Source organism: Schistocerca americana, unplaced genomic scaffold (assembly GCF_021461395.2).
Source record: "Schistocerca americana isolate TAMUIC-IGC-003095 unplaced genomic scaffold, iqSchAmer2.1 HiC_scaffold_13, whole genome shotgun sequence".
NCBI lineage: Eukaryota > Metazoa > Arthropoda > Insecta > Orthoptera > Acrididae > Schistocerca > Schistocerca americana.
In genome coordinates this window covers 6,752,236-6,775,056 of record NW_025725371.1, presented here as the reverse complement: position 1 = coordinate 6,775,056, position 22,821 = coordinate 6,752,236, and positions in this window count along the sequence as shown.

Here is a 22,821-nt window from a genome sequence, read left to right as displayed (position 1 = left end):
AAACTAATACTGGTCTCACAGGGAATGCTCAAAGCACCGACTGTAAGAGGAGTCTCTATTCTTGCACATATGGCGGCATTGTGCCATTTTTATTTACTTCCGATGTAATTTCAGTGTTTCATCGTCAATGTGTATGTCTAATGAATACATTGAACCTGCAGTGGTGTATCGGAAACTTATACTGGTCTCACAGGAAAAGATCAAAGTACAGACTCTAAGAAGTCTCACGCATCTTGCCGTTAAGGCAGCATTCTTGCTTTTGTATTTAATTCCGATGTAATTTCAGAGTTTCATCGTCAATGAGTATGTCCAAGGAATACATTGAACCTGGAGTGGTGTATCGGAAACTAATACTGGTCTCACAGGGAATGCTCAAAGCACCGACTGTAAGAAGAGTCTCTATTCTTTTACGTAAGGCGGAATTGTGCCTTTTGTATTTAATTCCGATGCGATTTCTGTATTTCATCGTCAATGTGTATGTCCAAGCAATACATTGAACCTGCAGTGGTGTATCGGAAACTAATACTGGTTTCACAGGGAATGCTCAAAGCACCGACTGTAAGAAGAGTCTCTATTCTTGTACTGAAGGCGGCATTATGCCTTTAGTATTTAATACCGTTGCGAATTCTGTTTTTCATCGTGAATGTGAAGGTCCAAGGAATACATTGAACCTGCAGTGGTGTATCAGAAACTAATACTGGTCTCACAGTGAATGCTCAAACACCGAATGTAAGAAGGGTCTCTATTCTTGTACTAAAATCGGCATTGTGCCTTTTTTATTAAATTCCGATGCAATATCTGTGTTTCATCGTCAATGTGTATGTCCAAGGAATACATTGAACCTGCAGTGGTGTATCGCAAACTGATACTAGTCTTACACGGAAAGTTCAAAGCACCGACTGTAAGGAGAGTCTCTATTCTTGTACTTATTGCGGCATTGTGCCTTTTCTATTTAGTTCCGATTCGATTACTGTGTTTCATCGTCAATGCGAAGGTCCAAGGAATACATTGAACCTGCAGTGGTGTATCGGAAACTAATACTGGTCTCACAGGAAAGGATCAAAGCACAGACTCTAAGAAGTCTCACTCATCTTGCCGTTAAGGCGGCATTGTCCCTTTTGTATTTAATTCCGAAGTAATTTCAGAGTTTCATCGTCAATGAGTATGTCCAAGGAATACATTGAACCTGGAGTGGTGTATCGGAAACTAATACTGGTCTCACAGGGGATGCTCAAAGCACCGACTGTAAGAAGAGTCTCTATTCTTGTACTAAAGGCGGCATTGTGAGTTTTGTATTTAATTCCAATGTGATTTCTGTGTTTCATCGTCAATGTGAAGGTCCAAGGAATACATTGCACCTGCAGTGGTGTATCGGATACAATTACTGGTCTCACAGGAAGGACCAAAGCACAGACTCTAAGAAGTCTCATTCTTCTTGCACTTAAGGCGGCATTTTGCCTTTTGTATTTAATTCCGATGTAATTTCAGTGTTTCATCGTCAATGTGTATGTCCTAGGAATGCATGGAATCTGCAGTGGTGTATCGGAAGCTAATACTGGTCTCACAGGGAATGCTCAAAGCACCGAATGTAAGAAGACTCTCTATTCTTGTACTTAAGGCGGCATTGTGCCATTTGTATTTAATTCCGATGCCATTTCTGTGTTCCATCGTCAATGTGAAGGTCCAAGGAATACATTGTACCTGCAGTTGTGTATCGGAAACTAGTACTGGTCTCGCAGGGAATGCTCAAAGCACCGACTGTAAGAAGGGTCTATGTTCTTGCACTTATGGCGGCATTGTGACTTTTGTATTTAATTGCGATGTAATTTCAGTGTTTCATTGTCAATGTGTATGTCTAAGGAATACATTGAAGCTGCAGTGGTGCAACGGAAACTAATACTGGTCTCAAAGGGAATGCTCAAAGCACCGACTGTAAGAAGAGACTTTATTCTTGCACTGAAGGCGGCATTGTGCCTTTTGCATTTAATTCCGATGCGTTTCTGTGTTTCATCGTCAATGTGAAGGTCCAAGGAATACATTGAACCTGCTGTGGTTTTACGGAAACTAATACTGGTCTCACAGGGAATGCTCAAACACCGACTGTAAGAAGAGTCTCTATTCTTGTACTTAAGGCGGCATTGTGCCTTTTGTATTTAATTCCGATGCGATTTCTGTGTTTCATCGTCAATGTGAAGGTCCAAGGAATACATTGAACCTGCAGTGGTGATTCGGAAACTAATACTGGTCTCACAGGAAAAGATCAAAGCACAGACTCAAAGAAGTCTCACTTTTCTTGTACTTAAGGCGACATTGTGAATTTTGTATTTAATTCCGATGTAATTTCAGTATTTCATCGTCAATGTGTAAGTCTGAGGAATACATTGAAGCTGCAGTGGTGCAACGGAAACTAATACTGGTCTCAAAGGGAATGCTCAAAGCACCGACTGTAAGAAGAGACTTTATTCTTGCACTGAAGGCGGCATTGTGCCTTATGCATTTAATTCCGATGCGTTTCTGTGTTTCATCGTCAATGTGAAGGTCCAAGGAATACATTGAACCTGCTGTGGTTTTACGGAAACTAATACTGGTCTCACAGGGAATGCTCAAACACCGACTGTAAGAAGAGTCTCTATTCTTGTACTTAAGGCGGCATTGTGCCTTTTGTATTTAATTCCGATGCGATTTCTGTGTTTCATCGTCAATGTGAAGGTCCAAGGATTACACTGAAATGGCTATGGTGTATCGGAAGCTACTACTGGTCTCATAGGGAATGCTCAAAGAACCGACTGTAAGAAGAGTCTCCATTCTTATACTTAAAGCCGCAGTGTTGTTTTTGTATTTCATTCCGTTGCGATTTCTGTGTTTCATCGTCAATGTGAAGGTCCAAGGAATACATTGAACCTGCAGTGGTGTATCGGAAACTAATACTGGTCTCACAGGGAATGCTCAAAGCACAGACTGTAAGAAGGGTCTCTATTCTTGTACTTATTGCGGCATTGTGCCTTTTGTATTTAGTTCCACTGCGATTTCTGTGTTTCTTCGTTAATGCAAAGGTCCAAGGAATACATTGAACCTGCAGTGGTTTATCGGAAACTAATACTGGTCTCACAGGGAATGCTCAAAGCATCGACTGTAGGAGGAGTCTCAATTCTTGTACTTAAAGCGGCATTGTGCCTTTTGTATTTAATTCCGATGCGATTTCTGTGTTTCATCGTCAATGGGAAGTTCCAAGCAATACATTGTATCTGCTGTGATGTATCGGAAACCAATACTGGTCTCACAGGGAATGCTCAAAGCACCGACTGTAAGAAGGGTCTCTATTCTTGTACTTAAGGCGGCATTGTGCATTTTGTATTTAATTCCGATGCGATTTCTGTGTTTCATCGTGAATTTGAAGGTCCAAGGAATACATTGTACCTGCAGTGGTGTATCGGAAACTAATACTGGCCTCACAGGGAATGCTCAAAGCACCGACTGTAAGAAGAGTCTCTATTCATGCACTTATGGCGGCATTGTGCATTTTGTATTTAATTCCGATGTAATTTCAGTGTTTCATCGTCAATGTGTATGTCTAAGGATTACATTGAACCTGCAGTGGTGTATCGGAAACTAATACTGGTCTCACAGGGAATGCTCAAAGCACCGACTGTAAGAAGAGTCTCTATTCTTGTACGTAAGGCGGCATTGTGCCTTTTGTATTTAATTCAAATGCGATTTCTGTGTTTCATCGTCAATGCGTATGTCCAAGGAATACATTGAACCTGCAGTGGTATATCAGAAACTAATACTGGTCTCACAGGGAATGCTCAAAGCACCGACTGTAAGAAGAGTCTCTATTCTTGTACTTACGGCGGCATTGTGCCTTTTGTATTTATTTCCGATGTGATTTCTGAGTTTCATCGTCAATGTGAAGGTCCAAGGAATACATTAAACCTGCAGTGGTGTACCGTAAACTAATACTGGTCTCACAGGAAAGGATCAAAGCACAGACTCTAAGAAGTCTCACTCTTCTTGCACTTAAGGCGGCATTGTGCCTTTTGTATTTAATTCCGATGTAATTTCGGTGTTTCGTCTTCAATGTGTATGTCGAAGGAATACATTGAACCTGCAGTGGTGTATAGGAAACTAATACTGGTCTCACAGGGAATGCTCATAGCACCGACTGTAAGAAGAGTCTCTATTCGTGTACTTAAGGCGGCATTGTGCCTTTGTATTTAATTCCGATGCGATATCTGTTTTTCATCGTCAATGTGAAGGTCCAAGGAATATATTGAACCTGCAGTGGTGTATCGGAATCTAATACTGGTCTCACAGTGAATGCTCAAATCACCGACTGTAAGATGAGTCTCTAATCTTGTACTTAAGGCGGCATTGTGCCTTTTGTATTTAATTCCGATGCGATATCTGTGTTTGATAGTCAATGTGAAGGTCGAAGGAATACATTGAACCTGCAGTGGTGAATCGGAAACTAAAACTGGTCTCACAGAAAAGGATCAAAGCACAGACTCTAAGAAGTCTCACTCATCTTGCAGTTAAGGCGCCATTGTTCCTTCTGTATTTAATTCCGATGTAATTTCAGTGTTTCATCGTCATTGAGTATGTCCATGGAATACATTGATCCTGGAGTGGTCTATCGGAAACTAATACTTGTCTCACAGGAAATGCCCAAAGCACCGACTATAAGAAGAGTCTCTATTCTTGTACGTAAGGCGGCATTGTGCCTTTTGTATTTCATTCCGATGCGATTTCTGTGTTTCATCGTCAATGTGTATGTCCAAGGAATACATTGAACCTGCAGTGGTGTATCAGAAACTAATTCTGGTCTCACAGGGAATGCTCAAAGCACCGACTGTAAGATGAGTCTCTATTCTTGTACTTAAGGCAGGATTGTGCCTTTTGTATTTAATTCCAATGCGATTTCTGTGTTTCATCGTCGATGTGAAGGTACAAGGAATACATTGTACCTGCAGTGGTGTATCGGAAACTAATACTGGTCTCACAGGGAATGCTCAAAGCACCGACTGTAAGAGGAGTCTCTATTCTTGCACATATGGCGGCATTGTGCCATTTGTATTTAATTCCGATGTAATTTTAGTGTTTCATCGTCAATGTGTATGTCTAATGAATACATTGAACCTGCAGTGGTGTATCGGAAACTTATACTGGTCTCACAGGAAAAGATCAAAGCAAAGACTCTAAGAAGTCTCACGCATCTTGCCGTTAAGGCGGCATTCTTGCTTTTGTATTTAATTCCGATGTAATTTCAGAGTTTCATCGTCAATGAGTATGTCCAAGGAATACATTGAACCTGGAGTGGTGTATCGGAAACTAATACTGGTCTCACAGGGAATGCTCAAAGCACCGACTGTAAGAAGAGTCTCTATTCTTTTACGTAAGGCGGAATTGTGCCTTTTGTATTTAATTCCGATGCGATTTCTGTATTTCATCGTCAATGTGTATGTCCAAGCAATACATTGAACCTGCAGTGGTGTATCGGAAACTAATACTGGTTTCACAGGAAATGCTCAAAGCACCGACTGTAAGAAGAGTCTCTATTCTTGTACTGAAGGCGGCATTATGCCTTTAGTATTTAATACCGTTGCGAATTCTGTTTTTCATCGTGAATGTGAAGGTCCAAGGAATACATTGAACCTGCAGTGGTGTATCAGAAACTAACACTGGTCTCACAGTGAATGCTCAAACACCGAATGTAAGAAGGGTCTCTATTCTTGTACTAAAATCGGCATTGTGCCTTTTTTATTAAATTCCGATGCAATATCTGTGTTTCATCGTCAATGTGTATGTCCAAGGAATACATTGAACCTGCAGTGGTGTATCGCAAACTGATACTGGTCTTACACGGAAAGTTCAAAGCACCGACTGTAAGGAGAGTCTCTATTCTTGTACTTATTGCGGCATTGTGCCTTTTCCATTTAGTTCCGATTCGATTACTGTGTTTCATCGTCAATGCGAAGGTCCAAGGAATACATTGAACCTGCAGTGGTGTATCGGAAACTAATACTGGTCTCACAGGAAAGGATCAAAGCACAGACTCTAAGAAGTCTCACTCATCTTGCCGTTAAGGCGGCATTGTCCCTTTTGTATTTAATTCCGATGTAATTTCAGAGTTTCATCGTCAATGAGTATGTCCAAGGAATACATTGAACCTGGAGTGGTGTATCGGAAACTAATACTGGTCTCACAGGGAATGCTCAAAGCACCGACTGTAAGAAGAGTCTCTATTCTTGTACTAAAGGCGGCATTGTGAGTTTTGTATTTAATTCCATTGTGATTTCTGTGTTTCATCGTCAATGTGAAGGTCCTAGGAATACATTGCACCTGCAGTGGTGTATCGGATACAATTACTGGTCTCACAGGAAATACCAAAGCACAGACTCTAAGAAGTCTCATTCTTCTTGCACTTAAGGCGGCATTGTGCCTTTTGTATTTAATTCCGATGTAATTTCAGTGTTTCATCGTCAATGTGTATGTCCTAGGAATACATGGAATCTGCAGTGGTGTATCGGAAGCTAATACTGGTCTCACAGGGAATGCTCAAAGCACCGACTGTAAGAAGAGTCTCTATTCTTGTACTTAAGGCGGCATTGTGTCTTTTGTATTTAATTCCAATGCGATTTCTGTGTTTCATCGTCAATGTGACGGTCCAAGGAATACATAGACTCTGCAGTGGTGTATGGGAAACTAATACTGGTCTCACAGGGAATGCTCAAAGTACCGACTGTAAGAAGACTCTCTATTCTTGTACTTAAGGCGGCATTGTGCTATTTGTATTTAATTCCGATGCCATTTCTGTGTTCCATCGTCAATGTGAAGGTCCAAGGAATACATTGTACCTGCAGTTGTGTATCGGAAACTAGTACTGGTCTCGCAGGGAATGCTCAAAGCACCGACTGTAAGAAGGGTCTATGTTCTTGCACTTATGGCGGCATTGTGACTTTTGTATTTAATTGCGATGTAATTTCAGTGTTTCATTGTCAATGTGTATGTCTAAGGAATACATTGAACCTGCAGTGGTGTATCAGAAACTAATACTGGTCACACAGGGAATGCTCAAAGCACCGACTGTAAGAAGAGTCTCTATTCTTGTACGTAAGGCGGCGTTGTGCCTTTTGTATTTAATTCCGATGCGACTTCTGTGTTTCATCGTTAATGTGTATGTCCAAGGAATACACTGAACCTGCAGTTGTGCATCGGAAACTAATACTGGTCTCACAGGGAATGCTCAAAGCACCGACTGTAAGAAGAGTCTCTATCCTTGTACTTAAGGCGGCATTGTGCCTTTTGCATTTAATTCCGATGCGATTTCTGTGTTTCATCGTCAATGTGGAGGTACAAGGAATACATTGTACCTGCAGTGGTGTATCGGAAACTAATACTGGTCTCACAGGGAATGCTCAAAGCACCGACTGTAAGAGGAGCCTCTATTCTTGCACTTATGGTGGCATTGTGCCTTTTGTATTTAATTCCGATGCGATTTCTGTGTTTCATCATCAATGGGAAGTTCCAAGGAATACATTGCACCAGCTGTAGTGTATCGGAAACCAATACTGATCTCACAGGGAATGCTCAAAGCACCGACTGTAAGAAGGGTCTCTATTCTGGCACTTATGGCGGTATTGTGCCTTTTGTGTTTAATTCCGATGCGATTTCTGTGTTTCATTGTCAATTTGTATGTCCAAGGAATAAATTGAACCTGCAGTGGTGCATCGGAAACCAATACTGGTCTCAAAGGGAATGCTCAAAGCTCCGACTGTAAGGAGAGTCTCTATTCTTGTACTTAAGGTGGCATTGAGCATTTTGTATTTAATTCAGATGCGATTTCTGTGTTTCATCGTCAATTTGAAGGTCCAAGGAATACATTGTACCTGCAGTGGTGCATCGGAAACTAATACTGGCCTCACAGGGAATGCTCAAGTCACCGGCTGTAAGAAGAGTCTGTATTCATGCACTTATGGCGGCATTGTGCCTTTTGTATTTAATCCGATGTAATTTCAGTGTTTCATCGTCAATGTGTAAGTCTAAGGAATACATTGAACCTGCAGTGGTGCAACGGAAACTAATACTGGTCTCACAGGGAATGCTCAAAGCACCGACTGAAAGAAGAGACTTTATTCATGCACTGAAGGCGGCATTGTGCCTTTTGTATTTAATTCCGATGCGTTTCTGTGTTTCATCGTTAATGTAAAGGTCCAAGGAATACATTGAACCTGCTGTGGTTTTACGGAACCTAATACTGGTCTCACAGGGAATGCTCAAACACCGACTGTAAGAAGAGTCTCTATTCTTGTACTTAAGGCGGCATTGTGCCTTTTGTATTTAATTCCGATGCGATTTCTGTGTTTCATCGTCAATGTGAAGGTCCAAGGAATACACTGAACCTGCTATGGTGTATCGGAAACTAATACTGGTCTCATAGGGAATGCTCAAAGAACCGACTGTAAGAAGAGTCTCTATTTTTATACTTAAAGCCGCATTGTGTCTTTTGTATTTCATTCCGTTGCGATTTCTGTGTTTCATCGTCAATGTGAAGGTCCAAGGAATACATTGAACCTGAAGTGGTGTATCGGAAACTAATACTGGTCTCACAGGGTATGCTCAACGCACCGACTGTAAGAAGGGTCTCTATTCTTGTACTTAAGGCGGCATTGTGCCTTTTGTATTTAATTCCAATGCGATTTCTGTGTATTATCGTCAATGTGAAGGTCCAAGGAACACATTGAACCTGCAGTGATGTATCGGAAACTAATACTGGTATCACAGAAAAGGATTAAAGCACGGACTCTAAGAAGTCTGACACATCTTGCACTTAAGGCGGCATTGTCCCTTTTGTATTTAATTCCGATGTATTTTCAGTGTTGCACCGTCAATGTGTATGTCCAAGGAATACATTGAACCTGTAGTGTTGTGTCGGAAACTAATACTGGTCTCACAGGGAATGCTTAAAGTACCGACTGTAAGAAGAGTCTCCTTACTTGTACTAATTTCATGGTCTCACAGGGCATGCTCAAAACACCGACTGTAAGCCTGTAAGGAGAGTATCTATTCTTGTACTTAAGGGGGCATTGTGCCTTTTGTATTTAATTCCGATGCGATTTCTGTGTTTCATCGTCAATGTGTATGTCCAAGGAATACATTGAACCTGCAGTGGTGTATGGGAAACTAATACTGATCTCACACGGAATTCTCAAAGCACCGACTTCAAGAAGAGTCTCTTTCTTGTACCTAATGCGGCATTGTGACTTTTGTATTTAATTCCGATGCGATTTCTGTGTTTCATCGTCAATTTTTATGTCCAAGGAATACATTAAACCTGCAGTGGTGTATAGGAAACTAATACGGTTCTCACAGGAAAGGATCAAAGCACAGACTCTAAGAAGTCTCACTCTTTTCGCACTTAAAGCGGCTTTGTGCCTTTTGTATTTAATTCCGATGTAATTGAAGTGTTTGATCGTCAATGTGTATGTCCAAGGAATACATTGAACCTGCTGTGATGTATCGGAAACTAATACTGGTCTCACAGGGAATGCTCAAGGCACCGACTTCAAGAAGAGTCTCTATTCTTGTACTTAATGCGGCATTGTGACTTTTGTATTTAATTCCGATGCGATTTCTGTGTTACATCGTCAATGTGTATGTCCAAGGAATACATTGAACCTGCAGTGGACTGCTCAAAGCACCGACTGTAAGAAGAGTCTCTATTCTTGTCCGTAAGGCGGCATTGTGCCATTTGTATTTAATTCCGATGCGATATCTGTGTTTCATCGTCAATGTGTATGTCCAAGGAATACATTGAACTTGCAGTGGAGTATCGGAAACTAATACTGGCCTCAAAGGGAATGCTCAAAGCACCGACTGTAAGAAGAGTCTCTATTCTTGTACTAAAGGCGGCATTGTGCCCTTTGTATTTAATTTCGATGCGATTTCTGTGTTTCATCGTCAACGTGTATGTCCAAGGAATACATTGAACCTGCAGTGGCGTATCGGAAGCTAATACTGGTCTCACAGAAATGGATCAAAGCACAGACTCTAAGAAGTCTCACTCTTCCTGCACTTAAGGCGGCATTGTGCGTTTTGTATTTAATTCCGATGTAATTTCAGTGTTTCATCGTCAATGTGTATGTCCAAGGAATACTTTGAACCTGCAGTTGTGTATCGCAAGCTAATACTGGTCTCACGGGGAATACTCAAAGCACCGACTGTAAGAAGAGTCTCTATTCTTAAACTTAAGGCGGCATTGTTCCGTTTGTATTTAATTCCGATGCGATTTCTGTGTTTCATCGTCAACGTGTAGGTGCAAGGATTACACTGATCCTGCTATGGTGTATCGGAAATTAATACTGGTCTCAAAGGGAATGCTTAAAGAACCGACTGTAAGAAGAGTCTCTATTCTTATACTTAAGGCCGCATTGTGTCTTTTGTATTTAATTCCGTTGCGATTTCTGTGTTTCATCGTCAATGTGAAGGTCCAAGGAATACACTGAACCTGCAGTGGTGTATCGGAAACTAACACTGGTCCCGCAGGGAATGCTCAAAGCACCGACAGTAAGAAGAGTCTCTACTCTTGCACTTAAGGCGGCATTGTGCCTTTTGTATTTAATTCTGATGTAATTTCAGTGTTTCATCGTCAACGTGTATATCCAAGGAATACATTGAACCTGCAGTGGTGTATCGGAAACTAATACTGGTCTCACAGGGAATGCTCAAAGCACCGACTGTAAAAAGAGTCTCTATTCTTGTGCTTAAGGGGGCATTGTGTCTTTTGTATTTAATTCCGATCCGATTTCTGTGTCTCATCGTCAATGTGAATTTCCATGGAATACATTGAACCTGCAGTGGTGTATAGGAAACTAATACTGGTCTCACAGGTAATGCTCAAAGCACCGACTGTAAGAAGTGTCACTCTTCTTGCACTTAAGGCGGTATTGTGCCTTTTGTATTTAATTCCGATGCGATTTCAGTGTTTCATCGTCAATTTGAAAGTCAGTGGAATACATTGAACCTGCAGTGCTGTATCGGAAACTAATACTGGTCTCACAGGAAAGGATCAAAGCACAGACTCTAAGAAGTCTCACTCTTCTTGCACTTAAGGCGGCATTGTGCCTTTTGTATTTAATTCCGATGTAATTTCAGTTTTCCATCGTCACAGTGTACGTCCAAGAAATACATTGAACCTGCAGTGGTGTATCGGAAACTAATACTGGTCTCACAGGGAATGCTCATAGCACCGACTGTTAGAAGAGTATCTATTCTAGTACTTAAGTCGGCATTGTGATTTTTGTATATAGTACCGATGCAATTCTGTGTTTCATCGTCCATGTGATGGTCCAAGGAATACATTGAACTTGCAGTGGTGTATCGGAAACTAATACTGGTGTTACAGGGAATGCTCAAAACACCGACTGTAAGAAAAGTCTCTATTCTTGTACTTAAGGCGGCATTGTGCCATTTGTATTTAATTCCGATGCGATTTCTGTGTTCCATCGACAATGTGAAGGTCCAAGGAATACATTGAACCTGCAGTGGCGTATCGGCAACTAATACTGGTCGCACCGGAAAGGATAGTAGCACAGACTCTATGAAGACTCACTCTTCTTGCACTTAAGGCGGCATTGTCCCTTTTGTATTTATTTACGATGTAATTTCTGTGTTACATCGTAAATGTGTATGTCCAAGGAATACATTGGAGCTGCAGTGGTGTATCGGAAACTTATACTGGTCCCGCAGGGAATGCTCACAGCACCGACTGTAAGAAGAGACTCTACTCTTGCACTTAAGGCGGCATTTTGCCTTTTGTATTTAATTCCGATGTAATATCAGTGTTTCATCGTCAATGTGTATGTCCAAGGAAAACATTGAACCTGCAGTGGTGTATCGGACTCTAATACTGGTCTCACAGGGAATGCTCAAATCACCGACTGTAAGAAGAGTCTGTATTCTTGTACTTAAGGCTGCATTGTGCCTTTTGTATTTTATTCCCATGTAATTTCAGTGTTTCATCGTCAATGTGTATGTTCAAGGAAACATTGAACTGGCAGTGGTATATCGGAAACTAATACTGGTCTCTCAGGGAATGCTCAATGCCCCGACTGTAAGAAGAGTCTCTATTGTTGTACTTAAGGCTTACTTACGACTTTTGTATTTAATTCCGATGCGATTTCTGTGTTTCATCGTCAATGTGATGGTCCAAGGAATACATTGAACTTGCAATGGTGTATCGGAAACTAATACTGGTCTCACAGGGTATGTCCAAAGCACCGACTGTAAGAAGTGTCTCTATTCTTGTACTTAAGGCGGCATTTTGCCTTTTGTATTTAATTCCGGTGTAATTTCAGTTTTCCATCGTCAATGTGTACGTCCAAGAAATACATTGAACCTGCAGTGGTGAATCGGAAACTAATACTGGTCTCACAGGGAATGCTCATAGCACCGACTGTAAGAAGAGTCTCTATTCTAGTACTGAAGTCGGCATTGTGATTTTTCTATTTAATTCCGATGCGATTTCTGTGTTTCATCGTCAATGTGATGGTCCAAGGAATACATTGAACTTGCAGTGGTGTATCGGAGACTAATACTGGTCTCTCAGGGAATGCTCAAAGCACAGACTGTAAGAAGAGGGTCTAATCTTGTAGTCATGGCGGCATTGTACATTTTGTATTTAATTCCGATGCCATTTCTGTGTTTCATCGTCAATGTGATGGTCCAAGGAATACACGGAACCTGCAGTTGTGTATCGGAAACTAAAACTGGTCCCACAGGGAATGCTCTAAGCACCGACTGTAAGAAGTGTCTCTATACTTGTACTTAAGGCGGCATTGTGCCATTTCTATTTAATTCCGATGCGATTTCTGTGTTTCATCGACAATGTGAAGGTCCAAGAATACGTTGAACCTGCAGTGGCGTATCGGCAACTAATACTGGTCGCACCGGAGAGGATAAAAGCACAGACTCTATGAAGACTCACTCTTCTTGCACTTAAGGCGGCATTGTCCCTTTTGTATTTATTTACGATGTAATTTCTGTGTTACATCGTTAATGTGTATGTCCAAGGAATACATTGAAGCTGCAGTGGTGTATCGGAAACTAATACTGGTCTCGCAGGGAATGCTCAAAGCACCGACTGTAAGAAGAGACTCTACTCTTGCACTTAAGGCGGCATTGTGCCTTTTGTATTTAATTCCGATGTAATATCAGTGTTTCATCGTCAATGTGTATGTCCAAGGAAAACATTGAACCTGCAGTGGTGTACCGGACTCTAATACTGGTCTCACAGGGAATGCTCAAATCACCGACTGTAAGAAGAGTCTGTATTCTTGTACTTAAGGCTGCATTGTGCCTTTTGTATTTCATTCCGATGAGATTTCTGTGTTTCATCGTCAATGTGAAGGTCCAAGGAATACATTGAACGTTCGGTGGTGTATCGGAACCAAATACTAGTCTCACAGGAATGTTTAAAGCACCGACTGTATGAGGAGTCTCTATTCTTGCACGTAAGGCAGCATTCTGCCTATTGTATTTAATTCCCATGTAATTTCAGTGTTTCATCGTCAATGTGTATGTTCAAGGAAACATTGAACTGGCAGTGGTATATCGGAAACTAATACTGGTCTCACACGGAATGTTCAATGCCCCGACTGTAAGAAGAGTCTCTATTGTTGTACTTAAGGCTTAAATGCGACTTTTGTATTTAATTCCGATGCGATTTCTGTGTTTCATCGTCAATGTGAAGATCCAAGGGATTCATTGAATCTGCATTGGTGTATCGGAAACTAAAACTGGTCTCACAGGAAAGGATCAAAGCACAGACTCTAAGAAGACTCACTCTTCTTGCACTTAGGACGGCATTGTGCCATTTTGTATTTAATTTCGATGTAATTTCAGTGTTTCATCGTCAACGTGTATGTCCTAAGGAATACATTGTACCTGCAGTGCTGTATCGGAAACTAATAGTGGTCTCACAGGGAATGCTCATAGCACCGACTGTAAGAAGAGTCTCTATTCTAGTACTTAAGTCGGCATTGTGATTTTTGTATTTAATTCCGATGCGATTTCTGTGTTTCATCGTCAATGTGATGGTCCAAGGAATACATTGAACTTGCAGTGGTGTATCGGAAACTAATACTGGTCTCACAGGGTATGTCCAAAGCACCGACTGTAAGAAGAGTCTCTATTCTTGTACTTAAGGCGGCATTGTGCCTTTTGTATTTAATTCCGATGTAATTTCAGTTTTCCATCGTCAATATGTACGTCCAAGAAATACATTGAACCTGCAGTGGTGTATCGGAAACTAATACTGATCTCACAGGGAATTCTCATAGCACCGACTGTGAGAAGAGTCTCTATTCTAGTACTTAAGTCGGCATCGTGATTTTTGTATTTAATTCCGATGCGATTTCTGTGTTTCATCGTCATTATGAAGGTCCAAGGAACACATTGAACTTGCAGTGGTGTATAACAAGCTGATACTGGTCTCACAGGGAATGCTCAAAGCACCGACTGTAAGAAGAGTCTCTATTCTTGTACTTAAGGCGGCAGTGAGCCTTTTGTATTTAATTCCCATGCAATTTCAGTGTTTCATCGTCAATGTGATGGTCCAAGGAATACACGGAACCTGCAGTTGTGTATCGGAAACTAAAACTGGTCTCACAGGGAATGCTCTAAGCACCGACTGTAAGAAGTGTCTCTATTCTTGTACTTAAGGCGGCATTGTGAATTTTGTGTTTAATTCTGATGCGATTTCTGTGTTTCATCGTCAATGTGAAGGTCCAAGGAATACATTGAACCTGCAGTGGTGTATCGGACTCTAATACTGGTCTCACAGAGAATGCTCAAATCACCGACTGTAAGAAGAGTCTGTATTCTTGTACTTAAGGCTGCATTGTGCCTTTTGTATTATATTCCGATGCGATTTCTGTGTTTCATCGTCAATGTGAAGGTCCAAGGAATACATTGAACGTTCAGTGGTGTATCGGAAACAAATACTGGTCTCACAGGGAATGCTCAATGCACCGACTTTAAGAGGAGTCTCTATTCTTGCACGTAAGGCGGCATTGTGCCTATTGTATTTAATTCCCATGCAATTTCAGTGTTTCATCGTCAATGTGTATGTCCAAGGAATACATTGTACCTGCAGTGGTGTATCGAAAACTAATACTGGTCTCACAGGAAAGGATCAAAGCACAGATTTTAAGAAGTTTCACTCTTCTTGCACTTAGGGCGGTATTAATTTCAGTGTTTCATTGTCAATGTATATGTCCAAGGAATACATTGAACCTGCAGTGGTATCGGAAACTAATACTGATCTCACAGGGAATGCTCAAAGCACCGACTGTAAGAAGAGTCTCTACTCTTGTACTTAAGGCGGCATTGTGACTTTTGTATTTAATTCCGATGCGATTTCTGTGCTTCATCGTCAAGGTGTATGTCCAAGGAATACATTGAACCTGCAGTGGTGTATCGGAAATTAATACTGGTCTCACACGGAATGCCTAAGCACCGACTTTAAGATGGGTCCCTGTTCTTGTACTTAAGGCGGCAATGTGCCTTTTGTATTTAATTCCGATGCGATTTCTGTGTTTCATCGTCAATGTGAAGGTCCAAGGAATACATTGAACCTGCAGTAGTGTATCGGAAACTAATACTGGTCTCACAGGGAATTCTCAAAGCACCGACCGTATTAAGAGTCTCTATTCTTGTACTTACGGCGGCATTGTGCCTTTTGTATTTAATTCCGATGTAATTTCAGTGTTTCATCGTCAATGTGTATGTCCAAGGAATACATTGAACCTGGAGTGGTGTGTCGAAAACTAATACTGGTCTCACAGGGAATGCTCAAAGCACCGACTGTAAGAAGAGTAGCTATACTTGTACTTATTTCATGGTCTCACAGGGAATGCTCAAAACACCGACTGTAAGACTGTAAGAAGAGTCTCTATTCTTGTACTTAAGTCAGCATTGTGCCTTTTGTATTTAATTCCGATGCGATTTCTGTGTTTCATCTTCAAGGTGTATGTCCAAGGAATACATTGAACCTGCAGTGGTGTATCGGAAACTAATACTGGTGTCACAGGGAATGCTCAAAGCACCGACTGTAAGAAGAGTCTCTATTCTTGTACGTAAGGCGGCATTGTGCCTTTTGTATTTAATTCCGATGCGATATCTGTGTTTCATCGTCAATGTGTACGTCCAAGGAATACATTGAACCTGCAGTGGAGTATCGGAAACTAATACTGGTCTCAAAGGGAATGCTCAAAGCACCGACTGTTAGAAGTGTCTCTATTCTTGTACTTAAGGCGGCATTGTGCCTTTTCTATTTAACTGCGATGTGATTTCTGTGTTTCATCGTCAATTTGAAGGTCCAAGGAATACATTAATCCTGCAGTGGTGTATCGGAAACTAATACTGGTCTCACAGGAAAGGATCAAAGCACAGACTCTAAGAAGTCTCACTTTGCTTGCACTTAAGGCGGCATTGTGCCTTTTGTATAAAATTCCGATGTAATTTCGGTGTTGCATCGTCAATGTGTATGTAGAAGGGGTACATTGAACCTACAGTGGTGTATCGGAAACTATTACTGGTATCACAGGGAATGCTCAAAGCACCGACTGTAAGATGAGACTTTATTCTTGCACTTAAGGCGGCATTGTGCCTATTGTATTTAATACCGATGCATTTCTGTGTTTCATCGTCAATCTGAAGGTCCAAGGAATACATTGAACCTGCTGTGGTGTATCGGAAACTAATACTGGCCTCACAGAGAATGCTCAAACACCGACTGTAAGAAGAGTCTCTATTCTTGTACTTAAGGCGGCATTGTGCGTTTTGTATTTAATTCCGATGTAATTTCAGTGTTTCATCGTCAATAGGTATGTCCAACTGATACATTGAACCTGCAGTGGTGTATCGCAAGCTAATACTGGTCTCACGGGGAATACTCAAAGCACCGACTGTAAGAAGAGTCTCTATTCTTAAACTTAAGGCGGCATTGTGCCGTTTGTATTTAATTCCGATGCGATTTCAGTGTTTCATCGTCAATGTGTATGTCCAAGGAATACATTGAACCTGCAGTGGTGTATGGGAAACTAATACTGGTCTCACACGGAATGCTCAAAGCACCGACTTCAAGAAGAGCCTCTAATCTTGTACTTAAGGCGGCATTGTGCCTTTTGTATTTAATTCCGATGCGATTTCTGTGCTTCATCGTCAATGTGTATGTCCAAGGAATACATTGAACCTGCAGTGGAGTATTGGAAACTAATACTGTTCTCACAGGAAAGGATCAAAGCACAGACTCTAAGAAGACTCACTCTTCTTGCACTTAAGGCGGCATTGTATCTTTTGTATTTAATTCCGATGCTATTTCTGTGTTTCATCGTCAATATGTATGTCCAAGGAATACATTGAACCTGCAGTGGAGTATCGGAAACTAATACTGTTCTCACAGGAAAGGATCAAAGCACAGACTCTAAGAAGACTCACTCTTCTTGCACTTAAGGCGGCATTGTGCCTTTTGTATTAAATTCCGATGCTATTTCTGTGTTTCATCATCAATGTGTCTGTCCAAGGAATACATTGAACCTGCAGTGGTGTATCGGAAACTAATACTGGTCTCACAGGAAAGGATCAATGCACAGACTCTAAGAAGTCTCACTCTTCTTGCATTTTAGGAGGCATTGTGCCTTTTGTATTTAATTCCGATGTAATTTCGGTGTTTGATCATCAATGTGTATGTCCAAATAATACAATGAACCTGCTGTGGAGTATTGGAAACTAATACTGGTCTCACAGGGAATGCTCAAAGCACCGACTGTAAGCAGAGTCTCTATTCTTGTACTTATGGCGGCATTGTGCCTTTTGTATTTAATTCCGATGCGATTTCGGTGTTTCATCGTCAATGTGAAGGTCCAAGGAATACATTGAACCTGCAGTGGTGTATCGGTATCAAATACTGGTCTCACAGGGAATGCTCAAATCACCGACTGTAAGAAGAGCCTCTATTCTTGTACTTAAGGCGGCATAGTGCCTTTTGTATTTTATTCCGATGCGATTTCTGTGTTTCATCGACAATGTGAAGGTCCAAGAAGGAATACATTGAACCTGCAGTGGTGTATCGGAAACTAATACTGGTCTCACAGGAAAGGATCAAATCACAGACTCCAAGAAGTGTCACTCTTCTTGCACTTAAGGCGGCATTGTGCCTTTTGTATTTAATTCCGATGCGAGTTCAGTTTTTCATCGTCAATTTGAAAGTCCGTGGAAAACATTGAACCTGCAGTGCTGTATCGGAAACTAATACTGGTCTCACGGGAAAGGATCAAATCACAGACTCTAAGAAGTCTCACTCTTCTTGCACTTAAGGCGGCATTGTACCTTTTGTATTTAATTCCGATGTAATTTCTGTGTTTCATCGTCAATGTGTATGTCCAAGGAATACATTGAACTTGCAGTGGTGTATCGGAAACTAATACTGGTCCCTCAGGGAATGCTCAAAGCACCGACTGTAAGAAGAGTCTCTATTCTTGTAGTTAAGGCGGCATTGTACATTTTTTATATAATTCCGATGCCATTTCTGTGTTTCATCGTCAATGTGATGGTCCAAGGAATACACGGAACCTGCAGTGGTGTATCGGAAACTAATAATGGTCTCACAGGGAATGCTCTAAGCACCGACTGTAAGAAGAGTCTCTATTCCTGTAGTTAAGGCGGCATTGTGAATTTTGTATTTAATTCCGATGCGATTTCGGTGTTTCATCGTCAATGTGAAGGTCCAAGGAATGCATTGAACCTGCAGTGGTGTATCGGACTCTAATACTGGTCTCACAGGGAATGCTCAAATCACCAACTGTAAGAAGAGTCTGTATTCTTGTACTTAAGGCTGCATTGTGCCTTTTGGATTTTCTTCCGATGCGATTTCTGTGTTTCATCGTCAATGTGAAGGTCCAAGGAATACATTGAACGTGCAGTGGTGTATCGGAAACAAATACTGGTCTCACAGAGAATGCTCAAAGCACCGACAGTAAGAGGAGTCTCTATTCTTGCACTTAAGGCAGCATTGTGCCTATTGTATTTAATTCCCATGTAATTTCAGTGTTTCATCGTCAATGTGTATGTTCAAGGAATACATTGATCTGGCAGTGGTATATCGGAAACTAATACTGGTCTCACACGGAATGCTCAAAGCCCCGACTGTAAGAAGAGTCTCTATTCTTGTACTTAAGGCTTAATTGTGACATTTGTGTTTAATTCCGATGCGATTTCTGTGTTTCATCGTCAGTGTGAAGGTCCAAGGAATACATTGAATCTGCAGTGGTGTATCGGAAACTAATACTGGTCTCACAGGAAAGAATCAAAGCACAGACTCTAAAAAGACTCACTCGTCTTGCACTTAAGTCGGCATTTGCCTTTTGTATTTATTTCCGAAGTAATTTCAGTGTTTCATCGTCAATGTGTAAGTCCAAGGAATACATTGTACCTGCAGTGGTGTATCGGAAACTAATACTGGTCTCACAGGGAATGCTCAAACACCGACTGTGAGAAGAGTCTCTATCCTTGTACTGAAGGCGGCATTGTGCCTTTTGTATTTCATTCCGATGCGATTTCTGTGTTTCGTCGTCAATGTGTATGTCCATGGAATACATTGAACGTGCAGTGGCGTATCGGAAGCTAATACTGGTCTCACAGGAATGGATCAAAGCACAGACTCCAAGAAGTTTCATTCTTCTTGCACTTAAGGCGGCATTGTGCGTTTGTATTAATTACGATGTAATTTCAATGTTTCATCGTCAATGTGTATGTCCAAGGAATACATTGAACCTGCAGTGGTGTATCGCAAGCTAATTCTGGTCTCACGGGGAATGTTCAAAGCACCGACTGTAAGAAGGGTCATTATTCTTGTACATAAGGCGGCATTGTGCCGTTTGTATTTAATTCCGATGCGATTTCTGTGCTTCATCGTCAAGGTGTATGTCCAAGCAATACATTGAACCTGCAGTGGTGTATCGGAAATTAATACTGGTCTCACACGGAATGCTCAAAGCACCGACTGTAAGAAGAGTCTCTATTCTTGTACTTAAGGCGGCATTGTGACTTTTGTATTTAATTCCGATGCGATTTCTGTGCTTCATCGTCAAGGTGTATGTCCAAGGAATACATTGAACCTGCAGTGGTGTATCGGAAATTAATACTGGTCTCACACGGAATGCCTAAGTACCGACCGTATGAAGAGTCTCTATTCTTGTACTTACGGCGGCATTGTGCCTTTTGTATTTAATTCCGATGTAATTTCAGTGTTTCATCGTCAATGTGTATGTCCAAGGAATACAGTGAACCTGAAGTGGTGTGTCGAAAACTAATACTGGTCTCACAGGGAATGCTCAAAGCACCGACTGTAAGAAGAGTAGCTATACTTGTACTTATTTCATGGTCTCACAGGGAATGCTCAAAACACCGACTGTACGACTGTAAGAAGAGTCTCTATTCTTGTACTTAAGTCAGCTTTGTGCCTTTTGTATTTAATTCCGATGCGATTTCTGTGTTTCATCTTCAAGGTGTATGTCAAAGGAATACATTGAACCTGCAGTGGTGTATCGGAAACTAATACTGGTGTCACAGGGAATGCTCAAAGCACCGACTGTAAGAAGAGTCTCTATTCTTGTACTTAAGGCGGCATTGTGCATTTTGTATTTAATTCCGATGCGATATCTGTGTTTACTCGTCAATGTGTATGTCCAAGGAATACATTGAACCTGCAGTGGAATGCTCAAAGCACCAACTGTAAGAAGAGTCTCTAATCTTGCACTTATGGCGGCATTGTGCCTTTTGTATTTAATTCCGATGTAATTTCAGTGTTTCATCGTCAATGTGTATTTCTGAGGAATACATTGAACCTGCAGTGGTGTATCAGAAACTAATACTGGTCTCATAGGGACTGCTCAAAGCACCGACTGTAAGAAGAGTCTCTATTCTTGTACGTAAGGCGGCATTGGGCCTTCTGTATTTAATTCCGATGCGATATCTGTGTTTCATCGTCAATGTGTGTGTCCAAGGAATACATTGAACCTGCAGTGGAGTATCGGAAACTAATACTGGTCTCAAAGGGAATGCTCAAAGCAACGACTGTAAGAAGAGTCTCTATTCTTGTACTTAAGGCGGCATTGTGCCTTTTGTATTTAACTCCGATGTGATTTCTGTGTTTCATCGTCAATGTGAAGGTCCAAGGAATACATTAATCCTGCAGTGGTGTATCGGAAACTAATACTGGTCTCACAGGAAAGGATCAAAGCACAGACTCTAAGAAGTCCCACTCTTCTTGCACTTAAGGCGGCATTGTGCCTTTTGTATAAAATTCCTATGTAATTTCGGTGTTACATCGTCAATGTGTATGTAGAAGGAGTACATTGAACCTACAGTGGTGTATCGGAAACTAATACTGGTATCACAGGGAATGCTCAAAGCACCGACTGTAAGAAGAGACTTTATTCTTGCACTTAAGGCGGCATTGTGCCTTTTGTATTTAATACCGATGCATTTCTGTGTTTCATCGTCAATCTGAAGGTCCAAGGAATACATTGAACCTGCTGTGGTGTATCGGAAACTAATACTGGCCTCACAGAGAATGCTCAAACACCGACTGTAAGAAGACTCTCTATTCTTGTACTTAAGGCGGCATTGTGCCCTTTGTATTTAATTCATATGCGATTTCTGTGTTTCATCGTCAATGCGTATGTCCAAGGAATACATTGAACCTGCAGTGGCGTATCGGATGCTAATACTGGACTCACAGGAATGGATCAAAGCACAGACTCTAAGAAGTCTCACTCTTCTTGCACTTAAGGCGGCATTGTGCGTTTTGTATTTAATTCCGATGTAATTTCAGTGTTTCATCGTCAATGTGTATGTCCAAGGGAAACATTGAACCTGCAGTGGTGTATCGGAAACTAATACTGGTGTCACAGGAAATGCTCAAAGCACCGACTGTAAGAGGAGTCTGTATTCTTGTACTAAATGCGGCATTGTGCCATTTGTATTTAATTCCGATGCGATATCTGTGTTTCATCGACAATGTGAAGGTCCAAGGAATACATTGAACCTGCAGTGGCGTATCGGAAACTAATACTGGTCGCACAGGAAAGGATAAAAGCACAGACTCTAAGAAGTCTCACTCTTCTTGCACTTAAGCCGGCATAGTACATTTTGTATTTAATTCCAATGTAATTTCAGTGTTTCATCGTCAATGTGTATGTCCAAGGAATACATTGAACCTTCAGTGGTGTATTGGACTCTAATACTGGTCTCACAGGGAATGCTCAAATCACCGACTGTAAGAAGATTCTGTATTCTTGTACTTAAGGCTGCATTGTGCCTTTTGTATTTTCTTCCGATGCGATTTCTGTGTTTCATCGTCAATGTGAAGGTCCAAGGAATACATTGAACGTGCAGTGGTGTATCGGAAACAAATACTAGTCTCACAGAGAATGCTCAAAGCACCGACTGTAAGAGGAGTCTCTATTCTTGCACTTAAGGCAGCATTGTGCCTATTGTATTTAATTCCCATGTAATTTCAGTGTTTCGTCGTCAATGTGTATGTTCAAGGAATACATTGATCTGGCAGTGGTATATCGGAAACTAATACTGGTCTCACACGGAATGCTCAAAGCCCCGACTGTAAGAAGAGTCTCTATTCTTGTACTTAAGGCTTAATTGTGACATTTGTATTTAATTCCGATGCGATTTCTGTGTTTCTTCGTCAGTGTGAAGGTCCAAGGAATACATTGAGTCTGCAGTGGTGTATCGGAAACTAATACT